Source organism: Aythya ferina (assembly GCF_964211825.1).
Source record: "Aythya ferina genome assembly, chromosome: W".
Classification (NCBI taxonomy): Eukaryota; Metazoa; Chordata; class Aves; order Anseriformes; family Anatidae; genus Aythya; species Aythya ferina.
The window spans coordinates 5197550-5217960 of NC_140313.1; the positions used below are offsets into that span (position 1 = coordinate 5197550).

Genomic DNA, 20411 nt, shown 5'->3' on the forward strand with positions numbered 1-20411 from the left:
TACAATGATGATAATAGTACTACTACTCCTAATGTGTAAAAACAAGTGATGCACAATGCAATTGCTCACCACCCGCTGACCGATGCCCAGCCTAACCCCGAGCAGTCCGGCCCCCTCCCCCCGGCTAGCCACCCCTATATATTGTTTAGCATGACGTCAGATGGTATGGAATACCCCTTTGGCTAGTTTGGGTCAGCTGTCCTGGGTCAGTCCCCTCCCAGCTCTTGCTGCACCCCCAGCTTGCCCGTTGGCAGGACAGAGCAAGAAGCTGAGACGTCCTTGGCTTAGTATAAGTACTGCTCTGCAGCAATTAAAACATCGGGGTGTTATCAGCACTCTTCTCATCCTAAGCCAAAACATAGCATTCTACCAGCTACTAGGAAGAAAATTAACTCTGTCCTAACTGAAACCAGGACACACTGTCTGGGAGACTGATAACTGTTAAGCCACGGCACTGTCGCCGGGTACCCTAGGGCGTCACCACCCCCCCGTAGTAAAATCCAGAATGCAAATCAGGAGGCATGGCTTACGGCGCCACCCCTTCCGACCACGGTCGAAACTGGGATACAAGTCTCAGGAGCAGAAAACGGGGTCTCCGACAGCGAGGAGGAGGTGGTGGGGTGACTCATTTTAAAACCGAAAGACGATACACCCAGGGAGAGCCTTAAGGCTCCCATTAAGCCACTGCCAAAGCCCTCCCCACAGGGGATAGAAAGGGTTAATTGGCAGGCGATAGCCAGAGAGGCGGCAGATGCTCAGGACTTGGTTAACCCCCTCGCTGATCAGTCTTTCCCAGTAACCTATGGGAAGGGGGCTGTGGGTCTGCAGGGAGCTCACACCCCACTTGATTGGAAACTACTATCCCAGCTGAGAGCCGCAGTAAACGAGAGTGGGTTGCATAGTGAGCCGACCAAGCAGCTGCTTAATTATATTTGGGGCAGCAGTATTTTAGGTCCCAAGGACATTAAAACTATTGTAAGAATGATTATGACACAATCTGGCCAGCTGCTATGGCAGGCTCATTGGCAACGCATATGTGATATTAGTGCTCACACGCCCCGACCACCAGGAGATCCTTTAGAATACGTAACTACTGAGCAGTTAATGGGGGTTGGGAGATTTGCATCAGTGGATATGCAGGTACAGTTAGGGACGGAGATATGTCTAGAGAGCATGAGGACAGCCAAGGTTGCTATAGGATCAGTGAAAACTGCTCCCCCGACACTGTCGTACATGTCCCTAAAGCAGGGAAGAGACGAATCATTTGCGTACTTTGTAGATAAGGTCACAGAAGCTATCAACAAAGGGGACGTACCAGAGTGGATGAAAGCAGCTTTACTTAGACAGTGTGTGATGGAAAATAGTAATGCTGCTACGAAGTCCATACTAGTTACTTTACCGAGTGATGCCACAATAGAAGCTATGTTAGAGAGAATGAGCAGGGTTCCCGTGGGTCCACAAGCTTTTTTAGTTGAAGTGGTCCGAGAACTGGGAAAAGACCTGGTCCAGGCACAGAGCCAAGTCTTTGCAGCATTGGCTCCCCTTAATCCTCCAAGGGAGACTGGCAGAAAGGGATCGCAGGGAGGAAATGAATGAAGTGTTTTAGGTGTGGGAAGGAAGGTCATATGAGGCGTGAGTGTAGGGCCAAATATGGACAACTTTTAAAGGACCACTGCTTATCAACAGAAGGCCACAAGGAGCATTGTTGTTTGGACGGTCCTCTAGTGGATTAAAGGGACTCTTTGTGCTACCAGGAGTTATTGACACGGACTACAATGGAATAGTACAAATCGTAGCCCAAACAAGCTTCCCGCCCATCCACATCCCGAAGGGAAGCAAGATTGCTCAATTAGTCCCTGTACCTGTACTTACAGCAGACCTGCAAACCGCATCAAAACAAGAACGCGGCAGTCAAGGATCAACCGGGGGTTTGGTACTATTAACGTTACCTATGAGCCATCAACCAGTCATTACTGCCACCTTCGACAATGGTTACCGACAGCTACGGGTACAAGCCCTGCTCGATACTGGTGCGGATATCACTATAGTAAGCACACACCTATGGCCAAGAGAATGGCCCCTGCAACAAGCCAGCAGGGGCATAGAAGGTATCGGAGGCACTGCCTCGGTACAACACAGCTCCCAACGGATAAGTATTATCGTGGATGGCAGAAGAGCAAGTTCTTATGTAACAGTAATGCTGCTGCCTGCTGGTGTTGGGGCACTCATCGGCCGGGATACTCTTGATCAGATGGGAGTAGTGCTTACAACCAACGGGTCGTTTTTTCCCTGACAGTCACTGCCTGGACTTTCCCGATCCAGTTAAAGTGGCTGACTGACAAACCTGTCTGGGTCGAGCAGTGGCCATTAAGAAAGGAAAGTCTGCACCAAGCAACTATACTGGTCCAAGAACAACTCGAGCAAGGCCATATTAAACCATCAACAAGCCCCTGGAACACTCCAATTTTTGTAATTAAGAAAAAGTAGGGAAAGTATAGACTGTTACATGACTTGCACGCTGTCAATGACCAGATGCAAGCAATGGGCGTGCTGCAGCCCGGCCTCCCTAATCCTGCCATGATTCCAGAAGGCTGGCACTTGTTAATTGTGGACTTAAAGGATTGTTTCTTTACTATTAAATTGCACCCAGCTGATTCGGAACGCTTCGCTTTTACCGTTCCATCAACTAACAGGGAGGCAGCAGCGGCGCAATACGAGTGGACGGTATTACCACAAGGAATGAAGAACAGCCTGACACTGTCAACTTTTTGTGGATATAGCCCTGGAGCCTATACGACGAGCATGGTCGCAGGCCATTATTTACCATTATATGGACGATATATTAATAGCCCAATCAACACCATTCACAGACATTCAAGAACAATTCCTAGTTGAGCAACTGAAGAAACGAGGTCTAATGATAGCACCGGAAAAGGTACAATGGCAGTCACCTTGGAAATACTTGGGATGGCAGATCTCTGAGTCGCAAATTAGACCTCAAAAACTGATGTTGCATACGGACATAAGAACATTAAATGATGCACAAAAAACTTTTAGGAGATCTACAATGGTTGCGACCAATTATTGGCTTTACCAACGATGACTTAGAACCATTGCGACCATTACTTAAGGGCACTGACCCAATGACCAAAGTGTCTGTCTCCCCTGAACAACGGGCAATAATACAACGGATAAGTGATGCGATTACTCAACGATTTGTGGAACGGCGTGATCCTGACCTTCCCATAGACTTGACTCTATTACAAGGAGAGAAGTAACTCATAGGTGCACTGACACAGTGCAAAAAGAAAAAGGGGGAAGGAACAAGAATTTTGGAGTGGCTGTTTACTTCAGTACAGCCAAAAACTACAATTCAACAAAAAACAGTCAATTTAGCAGAATTGATCAAAAAGGGGCGACGATGGATTCTCCAAATATCGGGAGAAGAACCAGGAGTAATATACCCGCCTATTAAGTGGGAAGATTTGGAATAGTACATCCAGCAGTCTCCCGAACTACAACTCAGCTTCCTAACATCAGCAACCAGAATTGATGTACGCTCCCTAGCATCACGAGTATTGAAGTGGATGGCCCAACAGGAATGGATAGAACCACCAAAATACAGCAAGCGACCTCTTCAGAACGCTATTACAGTATTTACGGATGCTGGCTGTAGATCCCGACGAGCAGCGATAACATGGGAAGAAAATGGAGAATGGAAGCATAAGATTCTCCCAGCCACATCGGGAGATAGTCTACAAACACTGGAAGTATCGGCTGTTGTGTGGGCCTTCATGGAATGGATGACAACGCCCTTGAATGTGGTCACAGACTCGTTATATGTGGCCGGATTAGTGGCACGCATAGAAGATGCTCGAATTAGAGACATACAAAACGAGCGAGTATTTGACTTACTATGGACACTGCAATCTGCCATCCGTCAGAAACATCATGCATATACAGTTATGCACATAAAAAGCCACAAGTGGGCGGAGGGTCTGGTTGAAGGGAACCAGAGAGCAAATGATCTGATAGCTGCCTCGGCCCCCCTGAGTAAATTTACTATGGCTAGAGAGGTGCATGCCGATTTCCACCAAAATGCGAAGAGACTGCATAAACAATTTGGTATCTGGACAGTGAAACAGTTCAATGCAACTACCAACATCATCTCTCAAATGATGGATGATATGGACAGTCTACGACACTCAGTGTTGCAGAATCGGGCAGCCATTGACTTTTTGCTGCTGGCCCAAGGACACAGTTGCGAGGACTTTGAAGGAATGTGCTGTTTTAATTTGTCAGATCATAGTGAGTCGATCCATAAAAGGTTGGATTGGCTAAAAGAACATGTGAATAGAATACGAGTGAATGTTAACCCGTTTGATACCTGGTTGAAATCCCTGTTTGGTGACCTTTCCCCTTGGCTTGTATCCCTTATTAAGGAGGGTTTGAGATTGCTGCTTATTATACTGCTGATAATCATTGTTGTCAGGATAGCTTATCATTGTATTATGAAAGGGGTAACAAAGATGACGAATGGGGTCTTGCTTGTACAAAAAGAAAAAGGGGGAATTGTTGAAGAATGGCTCAAAGAGCAAGGGCATGGGTCCCTAGAGGAATTGTACAAGCAAGGCAAAGAAAATAAAGAGTTTATAGCCATGGAGTAGGCCGGATGAGAAGCATTCTTATGAAATATGCAAGGAGCAGTCTGTCCTTGAGAGAGAGATAAACAGGTGAATCTGAGGCCTGGGAAGATAAGGGAGTAGCTTATGTGCTGTAACCACAAGTAGGAGGAACAGTATCTTTGCAACACCTCTAGGCTTAGCAAATAGGGTAGTGACCAGTAGGCGTAATTATCGCTGTGTGTATAAATATACGGATATCTGAGCAATAAATTTGAAGCTTGTATTACCACTCATATTGAGTTGATCACTTGCTTCCCCGCGCCGAAATCGGAGGGTCCCGCACCCGCAGAGATGGATATGTTTTTCTTCGATATGGGAAGAACGGCATACATAAGGCCTGAATACCGAGTTGCTTGACAACTTAAAGCAAGACATATTGTTCAAAAGGAATGGAACTTAAAGGATTGTTCTTTCCTGATTGTACGTATGTATAGGCATACTCGGGTTTAGTATCATATGTCCTTAGAAACAAAGACTGTCCTGGTAACCTTACAGCTTATTCTCCTTCTTAACAATCAGACCGTTTATGATCCTGAAACATGGGACCAAACTGAGGTCAAGGTGTGGGACTCTGCAACTAAAAATGACAAGGTTGCAGTGGGATTGCTCGGCACCTGGCGAGCAGTCTCTGAGGCCTTAAAGAGCCATGTGGCACCACAATCACAAACGTGTGGCTAGCCAGATAGTGAGGGAGCTGAGACTGTTAAGTCATGGAACTTAAAGGATTGTTTGTTACCTTTTCTGATTGTACAAATGTATAAGCATACTTGCGTTTAGTATGTAAAGCAATGTTCTATATATTTAGAATGTTTGATGTTCGTGTGTGTGTGTTGGTGGAGCGTAGACTCCCTGCACACCCAGCGCTGTTTACTTGCCTTTTATACCTTTTATAGCTTTTATACTTTTTATAAGTATAAATATTACTAAATTCAGATTGAGTTGAGACTTCATTTATAACACACGTAAATGGAAATATTTCAAATAGGAGAAAGGAATCTATTTATTAGTTTGTACTTGGCATTGGCATGACCATTACAGGAAAACTATCCAGTCTTGGTACCTGCTGCTGAGAAAAGATATTAGAAAAGATTGGAAAGGGTTCAGAAAAGTTTCGTAGGAATTATTACAGATTTGAAAACTGTATGCAATGAATTACTCCATGCTCTATTTAATTTTTCAAAAGGAAGATAAAGGGGTACCTAGACATAAATATATAAATATCCACTGAAGGAATAAAAATGTGATAACAGAAGTTTCTTCAGTCTTAGAAGGAAAAACTTTAAAAGATTGAATAGTCATCAACTGAAACTCGGCAAACTGGTTACATATCTTTTATCAAAAATGGTAGAAAATGATAGAATGACTTATCAACAGTTATAGCAGGACTTTCATCACCTGCCATTTTCAAATAAGGAAATAAAGTTTTTGTTTGTAAAATGTACTGTAATTCAACCATAGATCCTAGAATTAAAACTGGAATTTCTTCATGGACGTTGTATACAATTAAAAGTTCAAACACACTTCATGTACTTTGATCAGCTAGAAATTAGGTATTTTTTTCTAAGCTAACATAAAAAGATTTTCTGTGTATTCAGCAAAGACTTTTACATGGGTATTCTTTTCACTTTCCTTAGATGTGGATCTTAGGTAGGATGAACCATCCTGCAAAGGTAAGGTATCTATTTCCATTGATTGTACAGAGAGATAAAGGGTAAGATTTGTCTGAACAAGCACAGATACCTTAATTTAGTATTACCCATAGTCTATCTTGTGGTCAAAAACAGAAATTGGTATTTGTAGGGCATAATTCAACTCATTCTAAAGTGAACTTCAAAGTAGGGCTAAGGAACCATCTCCTAAAAATGCCTATTTATATTACTGTCTTGAAAGTGATATTAGACCTGGTGCAGACATTGTCATCTTTTGAAACTGAATGAGATAAATCCCATCCTAAACACAGTGATTTCTGTTGGTATTAGGCCAACAGGAAATCCTATGAATAATTAAGCATTCAGATATCACAATGGTATTTGGCAATATTGGTGAGGATTCATAGCTGAAACTGAAAGAAAAAGAGTTGGTCTTTCTGTGTCATTTAAATTTTGCTGAGTAACCAACATTTTCATGCATCAGTTCTATTTAGTCACTGAGTGGAGCTTTATTTTAAAGGACCAGGTCACGACTTCGAGTTATATTACATAGGCAATCTCTATTCTACCCAGAATGCTTTATGTGTCTGAGATTAGACTCTTAGACAACTCATTAGCATCTTTTTAATTTAAAGATGCAAAAATCCAGTAAGGTGAGACATGGCCTGGGCAAAAGGTGGGAAATCAGGAAGCTTAATAAAGATTTAACAATTGTTACTATCTAATGCCTTGAATTCTGTTGCCCAAACAGCTGCCTCTGGTACCATAAATTTTATATATATTTTGAATAAAAGGAATTGCATGATGAGTTGTGAGGCTTATAAAAATTAAGTCAACATTACAGGAAGTATCTGGATGATAGGCAAATAGACAAAGTATAATCTCTGTGATTCCCTGATGAAACATACACTGAGGCTTAACCTAATCCCTGAAGGAATGACAGCAAAAATAAGGTGAAAGACCAATTAGCCCTCTCCCATACTAATCCTGGTTAGAGCAGCTTCTTGGTTTTTATACTTGTAGAGACATTCCTAGCACCATGGAAAATCAAAATTGTACTGACCATACCTTTTTTTCAGGACAATTTCACTGTGATGGAATCTCAAACCTAACTACCAACAGGTTTGTCACACACCAGAGTTGAAAGATTTTTAATTTCGCTGTAAGATTTGGTAGTGGTAAATTAAGAAGATAAGCCAGGCATGAAAATTAACCCTGGATAGAGTGATTTTAAATTGATTCTATTCAAATTAAATGAAGTTATGAAAGTAGGTCTGAAACTAAGGTTTACAGTGATAAAGGAACAAAAGGAACAAGAGGAAATTAGGCTGGGCAGAACAGATCCAGAACATGAATATAAAGAAGGTCCAACATGGGAAAAATATAGATGACCCCCCCGCAAAAAAAAAAAAAAAAAAAAAAAAAGAAAAAGAAAAAGTTAGATACAGTTAGATACAGCAAAATTATGTTGGACATCAAAAGACTAATAAAAGAAGTATTCTTGAGGTTCTTCAGGAATCCTTAGCAAGAGAATATGAATGAAGAGAAAGAATAAAGAAATAAAAGATTAACAAAATAAAACATTGAATGCTTGGAGTGAAAAATACCTCAATAAATAGCTGATATTTTTAGCAGAAAATATTCACTCTTGCAATACATTTTGTATAATCAATAAATTTTCAAGGAAAAGGAATTTTTTTTAGCTAGAGCAATTCATCATGCTGTAATGTTAATTATTCTGTTTTCAAAAGAGGAATTAACATGATTCTGGATTGAAAATAAAATAAAGATCTGATATAATAAATAAATAAATGAAACCACAGAACAGAACAATGTGGTATCAGCTGGGAGGGACCACTGCTAGTCCCCTTCTCTACCCTACTGCTCAAAGCTGAGCCAACTTAGATCAGGTACTCAGCGTCTTGTCCAGCAAAGTTTTGAATATCTGAAAGTATGGGGTTTCCAAAGCCTCTTTGACCTTACAGTAAGAAATTATAAGTGTCAAAAAAAAAAAAAAAAGAAGAAAACTAATAGACAGAATGAATAGTGAAGAGGAAGGCCTTTAGAAACGAATCAAAAAAAGTGCCTAACAGAAAAAGGCAGACCCAGCTGTAGTAATGTCACTCATCACTCATACAATGTCTAGGGTGGCTGAATGGTTATAGCAGAACCTGATCTCATTATGATCCTTGAATCCTTTTTATTTGAACCAATGTATGCAAGATCTACTTCATATGTCCAGAGATACACTTCCTGAAGTGAACCTATTGGTTTTGTCTCACTGTATAGGTACTATAGGCTAAAAGGGCCACCATTTTGACACCAGCATTTATAATAGTGCACTGAGTCTGTCTGGAATGGAGTTAACTGTTGTCATAAGAGCCCACAGAAGCCCACATGGCGCAGTACTTTGGGGATATGATTGAAAGTTTTGATAACACACCAATGCTTTGGCTAACCTTGTCTTGCACAGCATCAAGGTTTTCTCTTTCTCACTCTATACCTCCACAGCAAGTAGGCTAGGGGTGGACAAGAATTTGGGAGAGCCAGAACAACTGTCCTTAATTGATCAGAGGTATAGTCCATGCCATGCAATGTCATGCTATACAATTTAAAATTGGGAGTGGGGAACTGGGGAGTTGTCTTCCAAGGTAGTTGCTGCCCAGAGACTTCCAGACATACAGTCTAATTGTGCAAGTGGTGAATTATAGTCTTTGCATAACTTAGGATTGTTTGTTTGTTTTCTTCTGTCTTTATCTTAACCCATGATTTTTCTCACTCTTGCTCTTCCTGTTTTCTCTCCAGTTCCACAGCAGGGGTGGGAGTGAATGAGCAGCTGTGTTGGTGCTCAGTTTCTTGTGGGTCAACCCACAGCAAATGGCCAGAAAACAGGATGGAAGGACCATATAAGAATTTATTTTTTTCCTTACTGTCATGGTTTAACCTGGCCAGCAGCTAAACACCACACAGCCGTTCACTCACCCTCCCCCTACCTCTCTGGGATGGGGGAGAGAAACAGGAAAGTGAAGCCCGTGAGTTGAGATAAAGACAGTTTATTAAGACAGGAAAATAATAATAACAATAATAATAATAACAATAATAATAACAATAACAATAATGATGATAATAGTACTACTAATAATAATATGTACAAACAAGTGATGCACAATGCAATTGCTCACCACCCGCTGACCGATGCCCAGCCTAACCCCGAGCAGTCCGGCCCCTCCTCCCCCCGCTAGCCACCCCTATATATTGTTTAGCATGATGTCAGATGGTATGGAATACCCCTTTGGCTAGTTTGGGTCAGCTGTCCTGGGTCTGTCCCCTCCCAGCTCTTGCTGCACCCCCAGCCTGCCCGTTGGCAGGACAGAGCAAGAAGCTGAGACGTCCTTTGCTTGGTGTAAGCACTGCTCTGCAACAATTAAAACATCGGGGTGTTATCAGCACTCTTCTCATCCTAAGCCAAAACATAGCATTCTACCAGCTACTAGGAAGAAAATTAACTCTGTCCTAACTGAAACCAGGACATCTATATATATATATCCCTGAAAAATCATAGCTCTACTTCTGGATCTGTTTCACTGCTGCTACCATATAATGTTATTTCTTTTCCTTTACTTACACTTAGAGACCTTCGCTATATTTAAAATCTTAAACATAGGTATAATCTATTCTATTCATATGCATACTACTTGAGTTCATACATTTGCTTCTTTGTGTACTTTTGTCTTACACAGCATTTGTTTGCAAAAAGTGAAGAGCTGGTGTTATATGTGAAACAAACAGGTAGTGTTTCACTCAAGGGAACACCTCCTCTAACAATTATAATTTATAAAATAGACTATCCTGAGTATGACAGTAGTCAATTTAGTCTGATATAAAACAGGCCCTATGTTTTCTTTCATTTAAATTTCTATGATATGTAATGTCTTTCCACCACTCCACATCAAAGCTGCCAACTGCTGAGTGTCTAAATAAGTAGCATGTGAAGAAAATGAATGAATTGCCAAATGTCTCATTACATCCATGGAGAATACCCTTACATTTGGAGTCAGGAATCTTAAAACAGAGATGACAAATGAATGGTTTTAACTCCAGTGGAGTGAGGGTTTTGGCAGTGGACTTCTCCCTATGAGAATAACTTGGCACTGGGCTGTCAAACTGTGATAGGAAAGATTTAGTCCTGTTACACAGCATTATTTTGGGGATGAATGCTACCAAAAATAGCTATCTTACCGAGAAACCCAAGGAAAATCCCTGAACATATTATATTATAGTTAGTAACTGTCCAAAGGTTAAAAAAATCTCAAGTCTTAAATTATAATTCATGAAGTAAAAACAGGATGTCATGTTGTGTTAGGATACTCTGGGTTATTATGTCTTATATGGTGTATCTTAATGTGAATTGACAGAAGAAAACACTCATTGATTTATGTCACTAATTTTAGGACATGATTTTCTTTTTTTTTTTTTTGGTTTTGCTGCTGCTCTTGTTTTTATTTTTATTGTTAGTGTTATTGTCATATTATTCTTGATCTATTATGGCTTTTTTCACACCAAGATTTGACAGGTGGATAAAGAATATTGTCTATTGTGCCGTTCCTGTGATTAGAAGTGGATAGCATTTGTTCTGCTATTGACTCATTTCTGCTATTGACAAGCTAATTCTGACTTTTTTTGACTTTTTTTTTTTTTTTTTTTTGCTTATCAAGACCTATTATCAGATGAATTGTATCCATTTTGTGGTTAGCAAGCCAATCTTTTACTAAAATTGTAGGATCCAGACCATTATTTCATCAGGCAATGCATACAGTACTTTTTTATTCTATGCAGTTATTTAACTGTATTTTGGTGGTGTTCTAAGTCATTAGTTAAGATCAAAGATGAGTGATTCACAGACAAAAAAAAACATCTTAGAATAACCATGCAATCCTCAACTAACCAGTAGTTTGGGTGTTCAAGGTGAAATGCTTTGCTATATCATCATTTTTAACAGTCAAAAAGTTAATTAGCTAATCCAGGCTAATCTTCTGTGTTCCCACTATAGTGACTCCAGAGAGCATTTCATCCTGCTTGTCACTGACATTTTCTTTTACTGATGTGACCTAACTTCTGTAATACTGAATACAGAAAGAGCCTGTATAAACTTTTAAGAGTGACTGAGTTCATAGGTTTGTAGGAGAATTCAGGTTGGAAGGGATCTCAGGTAGCAATCTTGCTCAAATTCTTGTTCAAAGTAGAGTTAGACCAAGTTGCTGAGAGCTTTATTTGATCTTGTCCTGAAAATCTTTGAGGATGAGGACTGCATAGTCTCTCCACAGAACCTGCTTGACCACTTGGAACAAGCAAAGTTAGCTGAAATAAATCTTATACTAAGAATCCCAATCCCATACTGAGGATGTCTAAATATGTAATAATCAATATAGGATTTAAATTCCTGACTTCTGGATGTGATAGGTAGGAGGTATCCTTTTACATCTATATCTAAATGTGTTATTGCCCATTTCTAAGATTAAGAAATATTAGTGAGTCACTCAGGGTTTTGTTTGTGTGCATTTGTTTATGTTTGTTTTAGTATCAGTTATGGTAACACAGGATATACTATTGCTGAAGTTCCAGCTTCTATGTAAAGCACATTTAGGGCAAAAAAGTCTTATTAAAGAGAATAGTAAAATATATAGTAAGCCTGGAGTTTTCAGTTTACAGGGGAAATTATTGTCCCTGTACATGGAAAAAGTAACCTCCAGTGGGCAATAATGCCTGACGCTGAATTATATCCAATTTTTCATCTTATAAGTCAATAGCTTTCCACTATAAACATCAACTCTAGTCAGTATGATATGCTGCATATTGATATATTGACTAATGGTACTATTAAAAGCTCACAAAATGTCAGAAACTGGGAATTTCTCATGTATATCTGTCTGCATTTCAGTAAGTAGGGGTGCTCTGTGTAACTTAGAAAGCCATGCCCAGTTGGAAACAGCCTATGTAATGCTCCCTATTTTGTTTTCCTAAGGGATTCAAAAGTTCCCCAATGCCTCCACTCCCCTAGTTTTATTTTTTTTATTTTTTTTTTTTTACTACTATTTTAATAGACTGCTTCAGACTGTAAAAGAAGTCATCCAGAAAATTCCCTCTCACAAAGTAGCTATAAGAGGTAACATATAATTACCTTTTTTCTTCTTCATATAAAACGTACTATACAGTGAGATTTTTCTTTTTTCTTTTACAATGAAGACACTGGCTCATATTTCCTTTGCTGACAAAATGTCTCTGAAGAATGAATTTAGATGGCAGGTAAATGAGAAGTAACCTCCTAAGTTTTCAAGATGTGTTTTTTTAAACAGTAATGATCAAGGCTAAAGGTAACTCCTGGGGAAGAGCTAGGAAAAGCTGCTGGCCTGGTGAACACCTAGAGAACATCATCACCACCTAGTCATTAAGTCCAAATAGATGCCTTATATCAAGGTCATCTCTTCTGTTTAAAGCACAACAGAAGCAAAACAGCTATTCTGTATGGGCCAATCATTTACATTTAGTATGAGATGAACATTTCTAGAAATATAAAATGTGTTTTTGTTTGTTTGATTTTTAAAGGTTTCCCAGCCTAAGAAAAGGTATGGGTTCATAAAAGGCAGTTGAATTGGCAAGACAAAAATAAGTACGTAAATTGGGTATTTTCAGGTCTTAGTACACTTTCAGCTTGCAAATGTCATGTTTACACCTACAATTGTATTAACAGCCTGCATAAATTAGAAATGAAAATGTACATTTATTTGTGAAGCTGGTCTGAAGTGCCTGACAGTTTGTCAATCACCACTTCAAGATCTTGTAGTCTTGTTAGTCAGACAGATCATCTGAATTTTCTTCAGCTATACATATGTCACCCTACTAGTGGCTGTTCACCATGCATGTCATATGACATCATTTGTTGACAATCTAAAAAGCCATTCAGGATTAAAAACAGCAACCACAGGAATAGTGGTGTTGGTTTTGTTATTAATCAGATGCGCTTTTCAGGAGAATAATTAAAGGGTGTAAAACAGTAATAGCATTCTCACGAAAGATAATTTCTTTTTTTTTTTTTAATCTATTTCTATTCTCCAATTATTTCCACTACAGTAGTTAGAAAACATTTTTGTGTATATTTTTAGCTCTGTCATTTCTCCTGCAAGCAGGTCATTTTTACCTTTCATGGAAAACATCTTTTTTTAATAGCATTTATTTATTAGAGTACAAGATTTTCACACAAGCCTAGGACCTAAGAGCATGTACCATTTCAGAAACCTACATACCATGTCTATTCTGACAAACCTGTGTTAGATCTTTATCCTGTGCTTGTTGTGCATTGACAAATTAACTTTAATAGACACCCAAGAGGGAATAGCAGCTCACCACAGTTTTATTTAGGATGATCAGTGTCTTGGAATGTTTAACAGAAACAGTAGCAAATAGGAAAAAAAAAAAAAAAGTTTTATCCATGTTACATATTCAGCATTTTTGACACCCCACTTGCTGAGTGGGGTTCAACATGGGAATGCATAGCCATGGAGGAATTGGGGAAATATCATTGATTTTCAGAACTCAGATGGCAGAGAAAAATGAAAAGATGAAGACCACGAGCTATAAATCCTACTAGGTAATTTGCTGACTTTTTCTAAATCCAAATTCTTTTGGTTTTAGCTGAATATTTTAGAACCACTACTTTTTTGATTTTTTTGGTTTGATTTGAGATGTACCTTTTTCCTTTCCAGAAAAGTTAAAATTTTTATGAAAAGAAAATAATCTCAATTTATTTTAAAAGCAGCTTAATTATAGATCCAGGTTTCTATCAAAAGGAGATTAGATAGATTGTTTTCAGTCTAACCTATAAATAGCCATGATTTATCCTGATTCATTAGACCACACTTTATCAGTTGAGAAAATAGAAATAATGATAACTGCTGCTATTCTTGTAGGAGCTGTGAGCATGAATGGACATTCTTTAAGCACACTAAGATAGAAAATGACAGACAATGGGAATGTCCAAAGTACCCTTATTTTGGGTTATACCTGATAAAGGCAATCGCAGCTATGGGAATTATTATCCACAATATCTCATTTTGGTATCAAGCTTTTCTTATTAGCATGATTTAAAAACTAAATATCATAGTCTTCTTTTTTTTAACCTAAGAAATATATTAAAAATGTAGATCTTTTATAATTATTTCAATTAACAGTAGACACTTCTTGATTACTTCAAGGAGTTAATTAATTAAAACATTTTACTCCAAGACTTGGTAATTACAACAAGAAGTTATTAAAATTAGAAAACATTTACTAACTCTGTACTTTTGATTATTAAGCCTTTATTGCTTAATATTGCCAGTCTCTGAAGATATATGAGGTTGGAAACTGATTTTAATGTATGCAGCTATGATAATTAACCACAGGTGTTCGAAACAATGCACTGCCTCTTTCCTGTCACATACTTTCCTACGAAATTTATTGTTCCTGTCACTGAATGCATTTTTTGTCTTATTAAGGTATCTTTCTATTGACAATATACATGTATTATTGTTCCTACTACAGGAAAGAAAGCGCTTGATACTACTCTATTTGTATGGAAGATATAGCAATGAATAAAATAATCTCTATTAATGTTATTAATGTGTCTCTATAAAGGAGAAGACAATTTATGTGCATTTACATATGGTATCTAAGTACATGTATGATATGTCCCTGCTGTCCCTGCATATACATGAAGATCTATAAAAATAAATAAATAAAATAAATAAATGCTGGTATGCAATTTAACAATCTCTTGAGTTGGCCTGAAGATCTGCAGTGACAAAGGCCTGTTTCAAATGGAAGTCTCCACTAGCACGTGGAATGAAATCTTGGCTCTATTACAGTCAATAAGAATTACTCCTGGAAACAGAGGAGCCAGGTTATCATCCTGGGTTTTTAAGGCTACTGTTGTCTTTCCAGTTAAATTCTACTCAATAAAACTGAGTTTCCATTGATAGTACTCTTACTCTGACCAATGCTCAATTTGTTTTCAATTAGATATATACAGTCTCAAAATGTTCTTCTGATGGAAATACTATATGAAGGAGTCAGCCAAACATAGTAACTTGGACTTGGATTAATCCTGCTCGTTTGTGAAGCATCTGAGGGTTTTTAAAGTGGAATCACAGAATCATCTAGGTTGGAAGAGACCTCCAAGATCGTCTAGTCCAACCTCTGACCTAACACTAACAAATCCTCCACTAAACCATATCACTGAGCTATACATCTAAACATCTTTTAAAGACCTCCAGGGATGGTGACTCAACAGCTGTTGACCTTCTTGGCCACATGAGCACACTGCTGGCTTATATTCAGCCGACTATCAACCATCACTCCCAGGTCCTTCTCCGCCAGGCAGCTTTCCAACCACTCATCTCCCAGTCTGAAGCGCTGCTTGGGGTTGTTGTGCCCCAGGTGCAGGACCCAGCACTTGGCCTTGTTGAACTTCATACAGTTGGCCTCAGCCCATCGGTCCAGCCTATCCAGATCCTCCTGCAGAGCCTTCCTACCCTCGAGCAGATTGACACATGAACCTAACTTGGTGTCATCTGCAAACTTACTGAGGGTGCACTCGATCCCCTCATCCAGATCATCGATAAAGATATTAAAGAGAACTAGCCTCAGTACTGAGCCCTGGGGAAAGCCACTACTGACTGGACTCCAACTGGATTTAACTCCATTCACCACGACTCTTTAGGCCCAGCTACTGTGGTGCAATTGCCTGAAGTAACTAGGAAAATAAAACTAACATTCACATTTTAAAGAAAATGTACAGCATTTAAGAGGCTTTCAAGGTAGGGCATAGCTGCATTACCTAAGTGTTCACTAGGCTCCCAACCTTAGATGCTATCGCGCTGGGGAAACCTGGTGTGCTGACTCTAAGGAACAGTACGGAGCGTAGAGTGGAGTGGAGACACCACGGCCAAGGACCTGTCATGTTTTGACAAATGCTCTACCCTAGTGTACTTTTTGCTCATTATAATATCATTATAATACCAAAACACACCTCCATCCCAAAAGCTACCTGCCTCCAAGGTGTGACCACCCCTCACTGAGCATGCACTCTGAATTTTTTGGAGCCTATTCCTTTAAATGGAGACGGGAGAAATTTTCACCAATCACAATTAAGATATGCTTCACTAGAGCCACTCAAGTTCCACCTAAAAGATAAAAAATAATATAAATTGGCCCAAGAGAGAGGGGATGTCAGGGAAGATACCACCGTCAGGGGAGATACCATCCCGAGGAAATACAACATCCTTAGGACCTCCTGACTCCTGGGATCAGTCGACGGGCTGAGCCTCTCTTCCCCCTCCATTGGGACGCCTTTGGGTGATATCTGAATACTTGCTTATAAATCTCTATAGAGTCTTTGATCCTTTTAACGCATTTATATCTAGGCTGTGCACCTGTAACACCTGTAACACCTGTATTTCATGCATGCTAGCTTGCTTTTGCAGACAGTCATTATTGCCGGCAATCTAAAAGAACCTGGTTATCTGTTGCTGTAATAAACCATACTTGATTGCATTGTGATAGCTCTCATTAAGTGCAACTAGGGTAAGGGTAGTTATCCGTGACTGTGATAGTTCAGTGTTCTGAATCCTACCAGACCCCCAGACGGTTAACGCGTTGTTGGTGAATGTCCAACTGGTTCAGTACCCTGAATCTGACCAGGCCCGTAACGGTTAATCAGCTACACCCCTTAACGCGACAACAGGTATACTGGGTCTGGCTGGAATCTTAACTTTCCCTGCAGCAGCCCATACTGTGCTGTACTCTGCACTTGTAGTTGGAACAGCAGTGTTATCACACCAGTGTTGTGTCTACTGCTGAGCAGCACTGGCAGAGCATCGGTCCTCTCTCTAACCCTCCTAGGTGGTGGGCAAAAAGTGAGAAGAGAAACATCACTAGGGCAGCTGACCTAAACCAACCAAAGGGATATTCCATACCATGTGATGTCACACTCAGCAATAAAAGGTGGAAACAGGAAGAAGAGGGGAGGGGTGGGCTCTCGTTGGGAAAACGTCGTTCCTCCTCCCGAACACCGGCTACATGTGCTGAGGCCCTGCTTCAAGGACGTGGTCAATCATCGCTCATTTGTGGGAAGTAGAGAGTAATTTCTTTCCTCTGCACTTCCACATAGCCTTCATTTGTTTTATTTGTTTATTTTCCTCCCTTTTTTTTTATTTTCCCTTTCCCCCTCCCTTTTCCCCTTTCCCTTTTTATTTCCCTTAAGTTAAATTAAGGGAATTAAATTAAATTAAATTAAGTTAAATTAAGTTAAGTTAAATCCTTATTTAATTATTATTATTATTTCCCTTTAATTAAATTATCCTTATCTCAACCCGTGAGTTGTTCTTTCCTTTACTTCTCCCCCTCCTCATCTAAAAAGAGGGGGAGTGAGAGAGCGGTTGTGGGGTTTAGCTGCCCAACACGGTAAAACCACCACAACAGGTCACTCAGAAGCTCTGCTACAAGTAAGCATTTAAAGGTGGAACCTGGGAGCAAAGCTGCCATGAAGACGGGTCCTCTTTAATATCTTTATCGATGATCTGGATGAGGGCATCGAGTGCACCCTCAGTAAGTTCGCAGATGACACCAAGTTAGGTGCGTGTGTCGATCTGCTCAAGGGTAGGAAAGCTCTGCAGGAGGATCTGGATAGGCTGCACCGATGGGCTGAGGCCAACTGCATGAAGTTCAACAAGGCCAAGTGCTGGGTCCTGCACCTGGGGCACAACAACCCCAAGCAGCGCTTCAGACTGGGAGATGAGTGGTTGGAAAGCTGCCTGGCGGAGAAGGACCTGGGAGTGATGGTTGATAGTCGGCTGAATATGAGCCAGCAGTGTGCTCATGTGGCCAAGAAGGCCAACAGCATCCTGGCTTGCATAAGAAACACTGACCAGCAGGTCTAGGGAAGTGATCGTCCCCCTGTACTCGGCTCTGGTGAGGCCGCACCTCGAGTACTGTGTTCAGTTTTGGGCCCCTTGCTACAAGAAGGACATCGAGGTGCTTGAGCGGGTCCAGAGAAGGGCGACGAAGCTGGTGAGGGGCCAGGAGAACAAGTCCTACGAGGAGCGGCTGAGGGAGCTGGGCTTGTTCAGCCTGGAGAAAAGGAGGCTCAGGGGCAACCTTATCGCTCTTTATAAGTACCTTAAAGGAGGCTGTAGCGAGGTGGGGGTTGGTCTGTTCTCCCACGTGCCTGGTGACAGGACGAGGGGGAATGGGCTTAAGTTGCGCCAGGGGAGGTTTAGGTTGGATATTAGGAAGAACTTCTTTACCGAAAGGGTTGTTAGACATTGGAACAGGCTGCCCAGGGAAGTGGTGGAGTCACCATCCCTGGAGGTCTTTAAAAGACGTTTAGATGTAGAGCTTAGGGATATGGTTTAGTGGAGGACTGGTTAGTGTTAGCTCAGAGGTTGGACTTGATGATCTTGAGGTCTCTTCCAACCTAGAAATTCTGTGATTCTGTGTGCTGGCACCAGCCTGTGAGCCATGTGTTTATCAGGTGGGCTTTCTGTGTCCTGTCTGTACCTCTCCCTGCCACCGTAGGGATAGACGAAAACACCACCTGTACTCCCGCTCCCTCCACTAATCGTCCCAGCCCCCTAAAGTCCCATTTGATAGCCTTGAGGCTTCTCTCTTCAATGTCATCACTGCCCGCCTGGACATCTGGTTTAGATGTAGAGCTTAGGGAAATGGTTTAGTGGGGACTGTTAGCGTTAGGTCAGAGGTTGGACTCGATGACCTTGAGGTCTCTTCCAACCTAGAAAATTCTGTGATTCTGTGATTCTGTGACTATCAAAAGAGGATAATAGTCAGGGGGGCGAACCAGGTTGGGAAGCTTCCTGGCAACGTCCCTGACCCTGGCCCCAGGGAGGCAGCAGACTTCCCTACGGGTAGGGTCAGGCCGACAAATAGGGCCCTCTGTTCCCCTAAGAATAGAGTCTCCAACAACAATAACCCTTCTTTCTGTCTTGGTGGAGGCAGTCTTGAGGCGTGGAGTCGACTTCCTTGCCCTAGGCATCCTCTTGGGTACACTTTCTACCTTTTCCTCCGCTACTGGTCTCTCAAGATCCAGGGCCTCAAACCTCTTGCGTAGGGGCACCTGGGAAGGTGGGGCTGGTGGGGGAGGGCATCGCCTGCAATGTCGAGCAGGGACCTGTCTCCTTTCCTCCTCAACTCCCAGATCCCCTCCCTCTGCCCAACGGCGACAGGGCAGGGGGTCCACCCCCATTTGGGGTGTCTCACCCTGGTACCTCCCCTTGAGGCCCTGCAGGGAGTTGCTCTACCAGTCTATCTCCCGCTCGCACTCCCTGATATCCCTCAACCTCTCCACCTTCTCCTTGAGCTCTGCCACCATGCGGACTAGATCATCCACCTGCTCACACCTCATGCACGCAGTTTCTCTGCCTCCTGCTGATGGCAGCAACAGGCTCAGACACTCCCTGCATCCGGTGACCTGAACTGCTGCATTTTTGGATGGGTAGTCGGTCTGGGTGTGTACCGTCTTCCTGGAGAGAGCACCGTGCCTGGTGGAGACCATTGCAGCCTAGCTAACGGGAGGCTGTCAGTACAGGAGATGTTCGTATGGGCGGGGGAGAGTGCTCTGCCCCTCCTGCTCGCCCTGCCTGCGCGAACTGCCGTGCTAACTGCCGCGCCACTCCCTTCTGATGCGCCACGCCCTGTTTGCCCACCCTGGTCACCGCACTCCTGGTCGCTCGTGCTCCCTAGGGGCAGCTTTTGAACGGCTGGGGGGAGGGGGCGCTGCTGGCTCTGCCTATGCCTCGTCAGCCTCCCTCACGAGGGCTGCCGGGTCCTGGCAGCTCCCTCAAGTAGGCTCGATCTTCCCTCGATTTTAAAGGAACTGATGTTTTACTGTTAAAATTAAAATACCACTGAAATGCTGGCAATACAAATCATAGCAATATCACAGTCAAACAATCAATTTGCACAGTCAATGCAAATTCAGATGAATCTGAAGCAACAGGGTATCAAGTGTTATACACAGGCATTTGGA

At 41.5% G+C, this 20411-nt stretch overlaps 1 protein-coding gene across 1 annotated transcript in view; it reads left to right on the forward strand.

The window, feature by feature from the left end:
- Nucleotides 1–20411, forward strand: part of LOC311426492 (uncharacterized protein) — a gene marked incomplete at its 3' end in the record, with an annotated part of 206305 nt that overhangs the window by 115323 nt on the left and 70571 nt on the right. The window lies entirely within an intron of this gene.